Here is a 13,356-nt window from a genome sequence, read left to right as displayed (position 1 = left end):
TGTATGGCAAAACCAATACAGTATTGTAAAGTAAAATAAAGTAAAAAAAAAATTTTTTTTAATAAATAAAATTGCCAATTCTATTTTTTTAAATAATTCACTTTTAATTCTTAGAGTCAAAGTAGAATGTATGAACTGGAGGCTTAGAAATTCATCAGTGCCTGTTCTTACGGGATAATGCATATCCAATTTTCACAAATGATTTGTACATTCTTGATAACAATGTGCATGCTGTACGTGCGAGGTACAAGCTAAACATGTACATTCATTTTGTTACTGGTGTTCAGTCACCAAGTTGTGCTCAATTCTTTGTGACCCCGTGGTCACACTAGACCAAGGTTATTTACTGTTGGAATAAATCTGGTATTTCTTTAGTAAAGGATAGTCAAATAAGAGAAAAATTAAAAGGGAGATATGTGATATATTACCAATTATAATAGTGTCTTTGTCTATTGTTCTATGTAATTCTCTCAAATTTTCTTTATATATAACAAAGATTACACTGTTAGTAGCATACACGTTAAGCATTATGTTCATATAGCAACTCTTCTTATCCATAATAATACTGTTACCAATAATGAAATTTTAGTCTTCCATAAATATACACATTCATCTGCTATTCTATGATCATCCAATATTCAATGATATCTTATAATTTTAACCTGTAACTCAGTTAATTTGATATATCATTGTAATGAGTAGATTAGATGTACATCTTTAATATAATTTTTCCTGTTTTATGTAAAAGTTTATATGATTAGATTGAATTCTGAGTTAATTTAGTGCTCTCCTTTCTCCTTTACATACCTTTCTTTCCTCCATTTATGCTACTTTTGGAATATACCGAAATTATTTTTCATATTCTACTTTTGTCCTCATACAAACCGAACATTATTTTTATTCTTGAATGATTTGCATTTATAATGTTAATAAAGCCCAAATCGAAACAATATTTCAGTCCTCCTTTTATTCAATACATGCTTAAACTGCTTTAAATTCCAGAGGTCATCTTCCATTAAATTTATTTTTGTCCAGAACTTTGCTACCATTTTTTATTTCCCAGTATTGCATATCAACATAATTATTTTACAATAATATTTAGTACACAGCCATACATTCTAACTTTTATGTTCATTATTTCTTCTGACACCCTGATCATTTCTTCTGAGATCACTATACTCTTAGAATACCTTCTAAAATTTCTTTTGTGAAGGTCTGTTCATGGTAAAGTCTCTCATAGGAAAATGTCTCATTATATCTTCTTATTTCTTCTCAGCATTTTGAAGTCATTTGCTTTCCGTTACTGCTTTTCAGAGGTAAGCTGTCAGTTTACTTGTTTTTAAAGAGCATTTGTTCTTTCTTTCTGCTTCTAAAGTTTTTCTCTTTATTTATGTTTTTCTAATATTTCCCTACTATGTGTCTAGTTATGACTTTTTATTTGTCTTGACATTTGCAACATTCCCTGAAGTTGTGGATTCATATTTTTAAAGATCTTAATTTTAAGAAAACATACATTCAAAAATCTCATCTTTTTTATTTTCTATCTTCTACCTATGGAACTCTATACAATTTTTAACCTTCTCTTTTATTCTCCATGTGTCCTAATCCCTCATTTGCTATCACTACGTCTGTCTATTACACCAAAAGAAATTACCCAAGTTTATCTTTCAGTTCATAAATTCAGTATTAAACTGTGTCTGATTTGCTGTTTAACTTCTTTCCTGACACTGAGAGAATGCCATGTAAGGACTGTCACAGCCAACACACTCCAGACTGTCAGTAAACCAGCAAGAAGCTAGGAGAGAGATTCTCGCTACCAGCCCGCAAAAGGAATCCACCCTCCTAACACCTTTATTTTGGACTTCTAGCCTCTAGAGCTGTGAGACAATACATTTCTGTTGTTTTAAGCTACACAGTTTTTGCTACTTTTTTATGGTAGCCTTAAAAAACTAGTACAGATTTTGACAATATTTTTTTCATTTTTAGAAGTATCTGGTTCTTTTGAAAATCTTCCTTTTTCTGGATGAATATCTCATTTCTTTCTTATATTTTGAGCCTATATTTTTAAAGGCATATAAAACATATTCACCTTATATGCTGTACATAATAACTCTAATATCATAAATGCTTGGAGGTCTGATTCTGCTCTTGCAATTTCTGCTGACTCTTAGCTATGGGTGTTTGTTTTATAATTTGTAATTTTGGCAAATTCAAGTACAGTTGAGTTTTACCTTTGGCATGCTGGGAAGCATGTGATTAAAGTAGATCACTCCAATCTACACTCTACTAAAGCTGCACATCAGCTTCTGTCACTGACCCTCAGGTGTTGCCAACCCTGATTCACTGTTGCTAATTTATTAGCTTAGGATCTCTAAAACCACATTACTGTTGTATATTTGAACCCCAGATAAACATACTTGCAGAGGTCTATAAATTCCTCTAAGAAGCTTTCTTTCCTTCCAGAGCCAAGTCTAAGTAGAGATGTTTTCTTGTTATATCCTAGTCCACCATTCACTGAGAATGAAATTCTTTGATGGTTTCAGCTTTATGAGGAGTCTTAATTTCAATTTTCTACCCATAGGTGGTCCCAGGGCCATATCTCCTGGCCCAGAGGCAGATGTGAAAGTGCAAACTCTTGCAACAATAAGAGTACATAGGAATAAACCTACCTAAAGAGGAAAAAGATACATATACAGAAAATTATTAGACATTGATAAAAGAAATCAGGAACACACAAATATATGGAGATATACCATGTTCTCGGATTGGAAGAATCAATATTGTGATTCTTATCACAATAAATATACTATCCAAAATAAATTTACTATTCAAAGCAACCTACAGACTCAATGCACTCCCTATCAAATTCCTGATGGCATTTTTCACAGAATCAGAACAAAAAATTTCACAATCTGTATGGAAACACAAAAGACCCTGAATAGCCAAAGCAATCTTGAGACAGAAAAACAGGGCTGGAGTAATCAACCTTCTTGACTTCAGATTCTATTGCAAAGCTACAGTTATCAAGACAGTATAGTACCGGCACAAAAAGAAAAATATACATCAATGGAACAAGACTGAAATCCCAGAGATAAACCCATGCACTTGCAGGCACCTTATCTTTGACAAAAGAGGCAAGAATATACAATGGAGAAAAGGGAGCCTCTTTAATAAACGGTGCTAGAAAAACTGGACAGTGACATGTAAAAGAATGAAATTAGAACACTTTCTACCACCATACACAGAAGTAAATTCAAAAATGCATAAAGACCTAAATGTAAGGCCAGAAACTACAAACTTCTTAGAGAAAAACATTGGCAGAACACTGACATAAATCACAGCAAAATTCTCTTTGACCCACCTTCTAAAGTAAGGAAAATAAAAACAAAAATAAACAAACAGGACCTAATTAAACTTACAAGCTTTTGCATAACAAAGGAAACTATAAACAAGATGAAAAACAAGAATGACAGAAAACAACTACAATTGAAGCAACTAACAAAAGATTAATCTCCAAAATATATGAGCAGCTCATAAGCCCAATATCAGAAAAACAAACAATCCATCAACAAATGGGCAGAAGATTTAAAACCGACATTTCTCCAAAGAAGACATACAAAGGGAAAATACACGTGAAAAAATGCTCAACATCACTACTTACCAGAGAAATGCAAATCAAAACTACAATGAGCTATCAACTCACACCAATCAGAACGACCCTCATCAAAAAGTATACAAACAATAAATGCTGGAGAGGATGCAGAGCTAATGGAACCCTCTTGCACTTTTGGTGGGGATGTAAACAATACAGACACTGTGGAGAACAGCATGGAGATTTCTTAAAAAAGTAGGAATAAAACTACCAAATGACCCAGCAATCCCACTACTGGGCATTGCTGTTGTTGTGTCAGCCACTCAGCTGTGTCCGACTCTTTGCGACCCCATGGACCACAAACCACCAGGCTCCTCTGTCCATGGGGTTCTCCAGGCAAGAATACTGGAGTGGGTTGCCATTTCCTTCTCCACCACTGGGCATATACCCTGAGAAAATCATAACTGAAAAAGACACATGTACCCCAATGTTCACTGCAGTACTATTTACAATAGCTAGGACACAGAAGCAATCTAGATGTCCATCAACAGATGAATGGACAAAGAAGCTGTGGTACATATATACAATGGAATATTATTCATCCATAAAAAAGAAATGAACTGGAGTCCGTTATAGTGAGGTAGATGAATCTAGAGTCATTATACAGAGTAAAGTACATCAGAACAAGAAAAATAAATATCATATACTAATGCATATATATAGAATCTAGAAAAATGATACTGATGAACTTGTTAGCAGGGAAGGAATGGAGAACCAGAAGTAGGGGATGGACTTGTGGATTAGCAGGGGAAGGAGAGGGTGGGATGAACTGAGATAGTACCAGGAGTATATATTTGACCAGTGTATATATTTGACATATATACACTATCATGTGTAAAATAGCTAACTAGTGGGAAACGCTATATAACACAGGGTGCCCAGCCTGGTGCTCTGTGACAACCTAGATGGGTGGGATGAGGGGCTGGAAGGCTTACAAGGGAGGGGACACACACACACACACACACACACACACACACACAGTTGTGACTCATTCACATTGCTCTAAGGCAGAAACCACCAGTTCAGTTCAGTCGCTCAGTCGTGTCCAACTCTGCGACCCCATGAATCGTAGCACGCCAGGCCTCCCTGTCCATCACCAACTCCCAGAGTTCACTCAGACTCACGTCAATCGAGTCAGTGATGCCATCCAGCCTTCTCATCCTCAGTCGTCCCCTTCTCCTCCTGCCCCCAATCCCTCCCAGCATCAGAGTCTTTTCCAATGAGTCAACTCTGCACATGAGGTGGCCAGAGTACTGGAGTTTCAGCTTTAGCATCATTTCTTCCAAAGAAATCCCAGGGTTGATCTCCTTCAGAATGGACTGGTTGGATCTCCTTGCCAGTCCAAGGGACTCTCAAGAGTCTTCTCCAACACAGTTCAAAAGCATCAATTTTTAGGCACTCAGCCTTCTTCACAGTCCCACTCTCACACCCATACGTGACCACAGGAAAAACCATAGCCTTGACTAGATGGACCTTAGTTGGCAAAGTCATGTCTCTGCTTTTGAATATGCTATCTAGGTTGGTCATAACTTTTCTTCCAAGGAGTAAGCATCTTTTAATTTCATGGCTGCAGTCACCATCTGCAGTGATTTTGGAGCCCCCCAAAATAAAGTCTGACACTGTTTCCACTGTTTCCCCATCTATTTCCCATGAAGTGATGGGACCAGATGCCATGATCTTCATTTTCTGAATGTTGAACTTTAAGCCAACTTTTTCACTCTCCTCTTTCACTTTCATCAAGGGGCTTTTGAGTTCCTCTTCACTTTCTGCCATAAGGGTGGTGTCATCTGCATATCTGACGTTATTGATATTTCTCCCAGCAATCTTGATTCCAGCTTGTGTTTCTTCCAGTCCAGCATTTCTCATGATGTACTCTGCATAGAAGTTAAATAAGCAGGGTGACAATATACAGCCTTGACGTACTCCTTTTCCTATTTGGAACCAGTCTGTTGTTCTGGGTCCAGTTCTAACTGTTGCTTCCTGACCTGCATAAAGATTTCTCAAGAGGCAGGTCAGAGGTCTGGTATTCCCATCTCTTTCAGAATTTTCCACAGTTGATTGTGATCCACACAGTCAAAGGCTTTGGCATAGTCAATAAAGCAGAAATAGATGTTTTTCTGGAACTCTCTTGCTTTTTCGATGATCCACCAGATGTTGGCAGTTTGATCTCTGGTTCCTCTGCCTTTTCTAAAACCAGCTTGAACATCAGGAAGTTCACAGTTCACATATTGCTGTCTGGCTTGTAGAATTTTGAGCATTACTTTACTAGCATGTGAGATGAGTGCAATTGTGCGGTAGTTTGAGCCTTCTTTGGCATTGCCTTCTTTGGGATTGGAATGAAAACTGCCCTTTTCCAGTCCTGTGGCCACTGCTGAGTTTTCCATATTTGCTGGCATATTGAGTGCAGCACTTCCACCGCATCACAGCATGGTAAATTATGCTCCAATTAAAAAATGTTTTTAAAAGTGCCAAATTCTAGCATATCTGGTTAAAATATCAAGAGTGACATAAAAAGGGATTTGAAATCTATTCAGGTTTCAATATGCATGCACACACACAAAATGAGCTCCTTAAAGGAGAAAAAATCTAGACTTATTTATCTCTGTGCTCAGTCGCTGAGTCATGTCCGACTCTTTGTGACCCCAAGGACTGTAGCCCATCAGTCTCCTCTGGAGACTATTCTCCATAGGGATTCTCCAGGCTATAATACTGGAGTGGGTTGCCATGCCTTCCTCACTTATTTTTGTATCCATATCATTAATTGTAATTTTTACTCCTTTGTCAATTAGACCAAACCATAAATGCCATCATAAAACTTTTACATTTATAAAACACTAGAAGTTGAATAAAAATTCTGTAAATTTATAGTTCTAGTTATATCATTATACAAGTGTTGAAAATGGCATAAGTTAATTACAGGTTTGAATATTCTGGAAGCTTCTTTGTTATATGATATGTTTAGTCACTCAGTTGTGTCCAACTCTTTGCATTCCCATGGATTGTGCCTGCCAGGCTCCTCTGACAACAGGGATTCTCCAAGCAAGAATACTGGAGTGGGTTGCCATGCCCTCTTCCAGTGGATCTTCCCAATCCAGGTATCAAACCCAGGTCTCCCAGGTAGATTTTTTACCATCTAAGCCACTAGGGAAACCCAAGAATATTGGAGTGGGTGGCCTATCCTTTCTCCAGGGGAACTTCATGGCCCAGAAGTCAAACCGTGGTCTCCTGCATTACCAGTTGAATAACAGGGAAGCCCTCTTTATTATAGTGTATGGTAAAAAAAAAAAAAGAAAAAATCAGTAATATCAATTAATTCTTGGAGGTGAGAAGTTTTCCTATAAAGCACCAAACTTTTATGCAACTGTGCATTTTAAAATATTGCATTTCACATCAAGCTGGTACAATTTGGAGATGGGAGAGAAGATTCCTGTAAAAATACACAGTAAAAATGGTGCCCAGTGTCACTAATCCTTTCCAGTCTATTCACATAACTGGATACCAACAATAACATCAGCAGCCTTTTAAACTGAAAGAAAAAAAGGTTTATATTTACCCTTCCTTTTATAATTTCTACTTTTTTCTCCACTTTCATTCCAGTAACTGTTAAGGTGTCTTTCAGTCCTTGGCACCATTTACTGAGTATCATCACAGCAGTAACTAAATAAGAGTTGACAGGGAAATTAATGTGTTACTTTTCATTAGAGAAAAATACTACTGTGAGGAAGAGCTCTTCAGAAATTTCATTTTGAGTCATGACTTTCACCATTTTATAAACTGGACCACCAGTCATGTTGATCTGACAGTATGTCAATGGCTTTCCTTTTATCACCAATAGATCTTTAGAGAAAAACTTAAAAAAAATATGTGTCCATAAAGAGATGTGGTTGTCCCAGTTCTCATGCCAGCCCATGATGCGGTTCTTACTTTTTGAGGAGAAATAATAACATAAAAATAAAGTGAGTTTTCCCTTAACTTAAACTTATTCCATTTACAGAACGGTTCATTCTCAAGTTGTCCTTTCTAGTTTTTATTGTTGTTTGTTGCTCATATGTTAAAATGTTATTTCACAAAATGTTGTATATATAGGTGATGGTTTTTGTCTTCAGTTCAGTTCAGTTGCTCAGTCATGTCTGACTCTTTGCGACCCCATGAAAATATCCTAATACATCAAAACAAAAAACCTGCAAATTTGTTTTTGAATCATGTTTAAAGTTTTTATTAATTTACTGATCCACAAAATGAAAAAGCCATCAAGAACCTCTCTACATAAGCAATACATTGATGTACTGTACACAGGTCAGACATGGAAGCCATCCATGGTGGTATCAAAAGTCAGCTGCTAATAAGAGAGAGATGACCAGTTGAAAGGAATAAAAAATATTGTTGGAATAAGTAAGTTGACTAATTTAGTGAAAATATCCAATGTAAAAGTTCTGTCTGCCAAGAGGAATCCCTTAAGGAAAGGATTTGTTTTTTTGTTTGTTTTTCCCTGTATGGTCCTAACCAACAGAACAGTTCCTTATGAATACAGAACATTTCAAAACTGAAGATCAGCTTCTGATCAAAATCAGAGGCTCATTCTTGTCTTGAAAAAAAATCATTTCATAAGGCATTTTTAAGTTTCAACCTATTTATAGGGTTGCTTCTTTGTATTATAATGCAGAGAAAAATTAAGAGAAATAGAGGCACAGAAGAAAAATATAGACAGACACACAGACACACACATACAGAGAGAGAGAGAGAAGAAAATGATACTTTATTGGCTTTTTTTGGCATTATCACCTCCAAACACACAATTTTTACTTGGCAATTTTACTTCTATGACATGTACTGAGCACAAGCATTTCTCTGTTTTATAAATATTAATACATTTAATATTCATTAAAAAGTCATGAGATTTTTTTTCACTTTATAGATGAACAGTGAAGCAGAGATATTAAGCAATTTGCCAAAAGTCACACAGCCAATATGTGACAGAGGTGAAAATCAAACCCAGGCAGTTACCTGCTTTTAGAGTTCATGTTCTTAACCTCTACCACTGCTGCCACCAAGAATTAATAGTAGACACTCTATATCCCAAGAATCAGAAAACCAAAAGCAAGTCCTAATTATTTGACACTTTTCCCTCAGCATCCTTTCTCCATCACACATAAAATACTGTGTCTCCCATAGTTTCTTTCATGGCTTCATATGCTAGCCTACCCAAGTGAACGTTGTGTGTGCGCAGTCGCTCAGTCATGTCCAACTCTGCAACTCCACGGACTGTACCTCCCCAAGTACCTCTGTCCATGGAGCTTCTCCAGGCAAGAACACTGGAGTGGGTTGCCATGCCCTCCTCTAGGGGATCCTCCTGACCCAGGAGTTGAACCAGGGTCTCCTGCATTGCAGCAGATTGTTTACCAGCTGAGCTACTAGGGAAACAAGTGAACATGGTCCAGTAAACTTCTGAGTTCAAAACCTTTCATCCAAAGTTCTTGGTTTAGTTACTGTGTCTTGGAAATTTTCAAAATTCTTTCAAGACCCGAATTATATTTTAAAAAATACTTGCAATTTTTCTGTTTAAATATATAATTTATATATATATCTATCATAAATGCAAATTTTAAGTTCAGTGCCATGAAAACACCAACATTCAACATTGATGTAGAGCTTCTCTGGTAGCACAGCTGTAAAGAATCTACCCGCAATGCAAGAGACCTCGGTTCAACTCCCGGTTCGTGAAGATCCCCTGGAGAAGGGATAGGCTACCCACTCCAGTATTCTTGCCTCGAGAATCCCAATGGACAGAGGTTCCTGGCAGGCTACAGTCCAAGGGGTCTCAAAGAGTAGGACAGAACTGAGTGATCAAGCACAGCACACACTGATGTTCTAATCAAGAAACAAACTTCTCTCTTCTTATCTAGATCCATGTTTAATCCATACAAATTTGCTCATTACCTACATTTGTATAAGCATATTTTTCTTATTAACATATGCATTTGCTTATTTTGCTTTTTTAGAGCATTTAAAAAGTTAAAGAAAACATTGTTATTATTTGTCCTGAGTCCAGGAACCAATCAGATTTAGGACTGACAAAGTTGATTTCAACTTGCTTTGACCAAAAAATAAAAGGTCAAAATCCCACTTTTGCTATAATTAATTCTCTTTTTAAAATTACATTCTTTATCTTTCAATTCTGGTTTCCTCGGAAAGAGACACATATACCCCAATGTTCATCGCAGCATTGTTTATAATAGCCAGGACATGGAAACAACCTAGATGTCCATCAGCAGATGAATGGATAAGAAAGCTGTGGTACATATACACAATGGAGTATTACTCAGCAGTTAAAAAGAATTCATTTGAATCAGTTCTGATGAGATGGATGAAACTGGAGCCGATTATACAGAGTGAAGTAAGCCAGAAAGAAAAACACCAATACAGTATACTAACACATATATATGGAATTTAGGAAGATGGCAATGACGACCCTGTATTCAAGACAGGAAAAAAGACACAGATGTATATAACGGACTTTTGGACTCAGAGGGAGAGGGAGAGGGAGAGGGAGAGGGTGGGATGATTTGGGAGAATGACATTCTAACATGTATACTATCATGTAAGAATTGAATCGCCAGTCTATGTCTGGCGCAGGATATAGCATGCTTGGGGCTGGTGCATGGGGATGACCCAGAGAGATGTTATGGGGAGGGAGGTGGGAGGCGGGTTCATGTTTGGGAACGCATGTAAGAATTAAAGATTTTAAAATTAAAAAAATAAAAAAATAAAATAATAAAATAATAGATTGCATAAGAGTAAAAAATAAATAAATAAATAAAATTACATTCTTTAATTAAATATTTATCAGGTACTTGCTATGAGTTAGATACCACAAAGAATCCTGGGAATACTGAGATTAATGTAAGTATTACTGCTGCTCAGAGAGAAACTCTGGTGTGTTCATTTAGTTCAACAGGTTGAAATCATTAGTTAACCCACAAGTCTACAAACTTTACTGTATCCTAGATTATTCACTTCAGTATCTTTGTCCTATAGTTAAAATCTAATCCTTCCATTGCCTAAAAACATCAACATATTTGTTTCTATTGCTTCCAGTTCATGAAGACAGTCGCTGGATGGCTGATTACACATGTCAGTTTTTCTAATCTTGACCATGTAGGCAAGCACTACTAGAAAACTTTTCAAAGGAAGTGAAGCCTCTTATCTTACAGACCATAGACATTAATGCTGGAGATGAATAAACCCACTAAATATCCATGATTTTCAAGAAACAAAAGCTGAGAAAATATTACAATGATACCTATGGTCTTATTTGCATTTGTTACCTTCAAACATAAACTATGAGCTGGATAAGCTCAAAGAGGAAGTATGACTTTATGTTGTTACTGAGTATAAGTTATTTTTGCTATTACATGAAAAAATGGATAGGATGGGAAAGTATCACGCATACATATCTGGTAGGAAAGTGAAATGGTACAGACATTCTGGGAAACAGTTTCAGTTCAGGAAACCAGCATGCACTTGTGCAACACATCAACTGCACTCAGGCATTTATCCCAGGCAAATGAAAGCTTATGTTCACACAAAACCTATACCCGAATATTTATAGCGGCTTTCTGTGTAACAGCTTCAAACTGAAATTACATCAGATATCCTTCAACAGATTAAAGATTAAACAAATAATGGTACATCCATATCCGAGAGTACTACTCAAAAACAAAAAACAAATTATTGATACAGGAATTTGGATGTCTCTCCAGGGAGCGATACTGAATGAAAAAAAAAAAAAAAAGGCTATCTTCAAAAGTATGTTGTACGTATGGTCTCATTTTGAAATTGCAAGTTTTTAGAAATTTAGTATAAATCAGTGATTGACAAAGGTTAGGCTTAGGAGGTCATGGAGGAGTGAATGGGTCAGCGGAGAGATGAATATGATTATAAAAGGGTAGATTGAGGGATCCTTATGTTGTTGGAACTGTTCAGTATGTTTGTGTAGTGGATACACAAACCCAGGCACAATGAACCTGTGTGGAATTTAACACACACAGACACACATGCACAGCAAATAAAACTGGGGAAATCGAAATAATATTAGTGGAGTGTATCAACAGAATTCTGGTTGTGATAAAATTGTTATAACTAGTAAGGAATGACTCCAGTGAATCTACCATTATCTCAATAAAAATTTCACTTCAAAATAAGGGAGATTAGAGAGCTGAAGAGTCTGTATCCTTTGCTTTCTCTGTTTCTGTTTCTCTCTCACACACACAATTTTCTGCCTGGAAAGCATTATGTCTACCAGAACTAGAACTGCTTCAGTAAGTGAGATGAAAACAATATTAAAAATGGCAAATAGGAAATTAGGAGCCTTGATACCTTATGACATCAGGATTTCACCATATCATCCTTTGACTATCTACATTTAGCCCCCTTTTTTTTGAATGAGATAAAAATTAAATTTCTGCTTATTTGAAAAAAAAAAAAACATCACAATGTGACAAGTGCTAATAAGGCAGCATAGACAGGATATACCTCCCCTGGTTACCTTCTGCCTTGCTATATGGTTCTGACTCATGAAAATCCTATTTGTTTGAGAAGTAAAATAACTTTCAACAAAAGCTAAATCTGTGCACACAATATATAATATAGTAATACCCTGTTACTCCATATACACATATCTAACACTGACTCAATAGACATGACTTTGAGCAAGCCCCAGCACTTGGTGATGGACAGGGAAGCCTGGCATGCTGCAGTCCACGGGATCCAAAGAGTCGAACACGACTGAGCAACCAAACTGAACTGAACACTTGATTACTCTATATACACATACCTAATACCCTATTACTCCACAGTAGGATACATGATCTTTCTCCCAGGATCTCTGTAACAAGAGGAGAATCTGTACCCTTTATCACAAACAATCTCAGCCAATGATTAGTTCTTATAGTTTGTACTAAGCATTTTTAATCCAATGGTCCCTGCAGCAATCTTTATAGTAAAATTCTTTATAATAAAATTCTTTATAATATTTGTTGCATCATTCCCTTTTATTTCAGTATTCTCTGGTTCCCTGATACTTGGACCTCTTCTAATTTTTATTTTTAATTGGAGGATAATTGCTTTACAATGTTTGGTTTCTGCCATACAACATGAATCAGCCATAGGTATACATATGTATACCTCTCAAACCTCCTTCCCACCACTCCACCCCATCCTACCCCTCTAGGCTGTCACAGAGCACCAGGCTGAGCTCTGTGTCATACAGCAAATTGCTGCTGGTTATCTATTTTACATACAGTAATGTATATCTTTCAATGTCACTCTGTCAGTTCATCCCACCCTCTCCTTCCCCTGTGTTTTGATGTTTATAATTTTAAATATATGTACTATATTGCAAAGTAATCATTTTGTTAACAAGCTCACACTCATACTTAGTCATTAAATTGTGTGTCTGACTCTTTGCAACTCTGCGGACTGTAGCCCACCAGGCTCCTCTATCAGTGAGATTTCCTGGGCAAGAATACCAGAGTAGGTATCCATTTCCTTCTCCAAGGGATCTTCCTGACTCCAGAACGGAATCCTTGTTTCCCACATTGGCAGGTGGATTATTTGCCACTGAACCACCAGGGAAGCCATGGTTAACATTAGGAGACTTTTTAAATGTCCTGGATAATAGGTAAGACAAATAATGGATTAAGGAA

General features: G+C 36.6%; 1 protein-coding gene across 2 annotated transcripts in view; it reads right to left on the bottom strand.

Moving 5' to 3' along the window:
* Positions 1-13,356, bottom strand: part of NOL4 (nucleolar protein 4) — a 468,589-nt gene that overhangs the window by 432,402 nt on the left and 22,831 nt on the right. The window lies entirely within an intron of this gene.

This window comes from Capra hircus, chromosome 24 (genome assembly GCF_001704415.2).
Source record: "Capra hircus breed San Clemente chromosome 24, ASM170441v1, whole genome shotgun sequence".
NCBI lineage: Eukaryota > Metazoa > Chordata > Mammalia > Artiodactyla > Bovidae > Capra > Capra hircus.
This window is presented reverse-complemented; position numbering and strand designations above follow the sequence as displayed.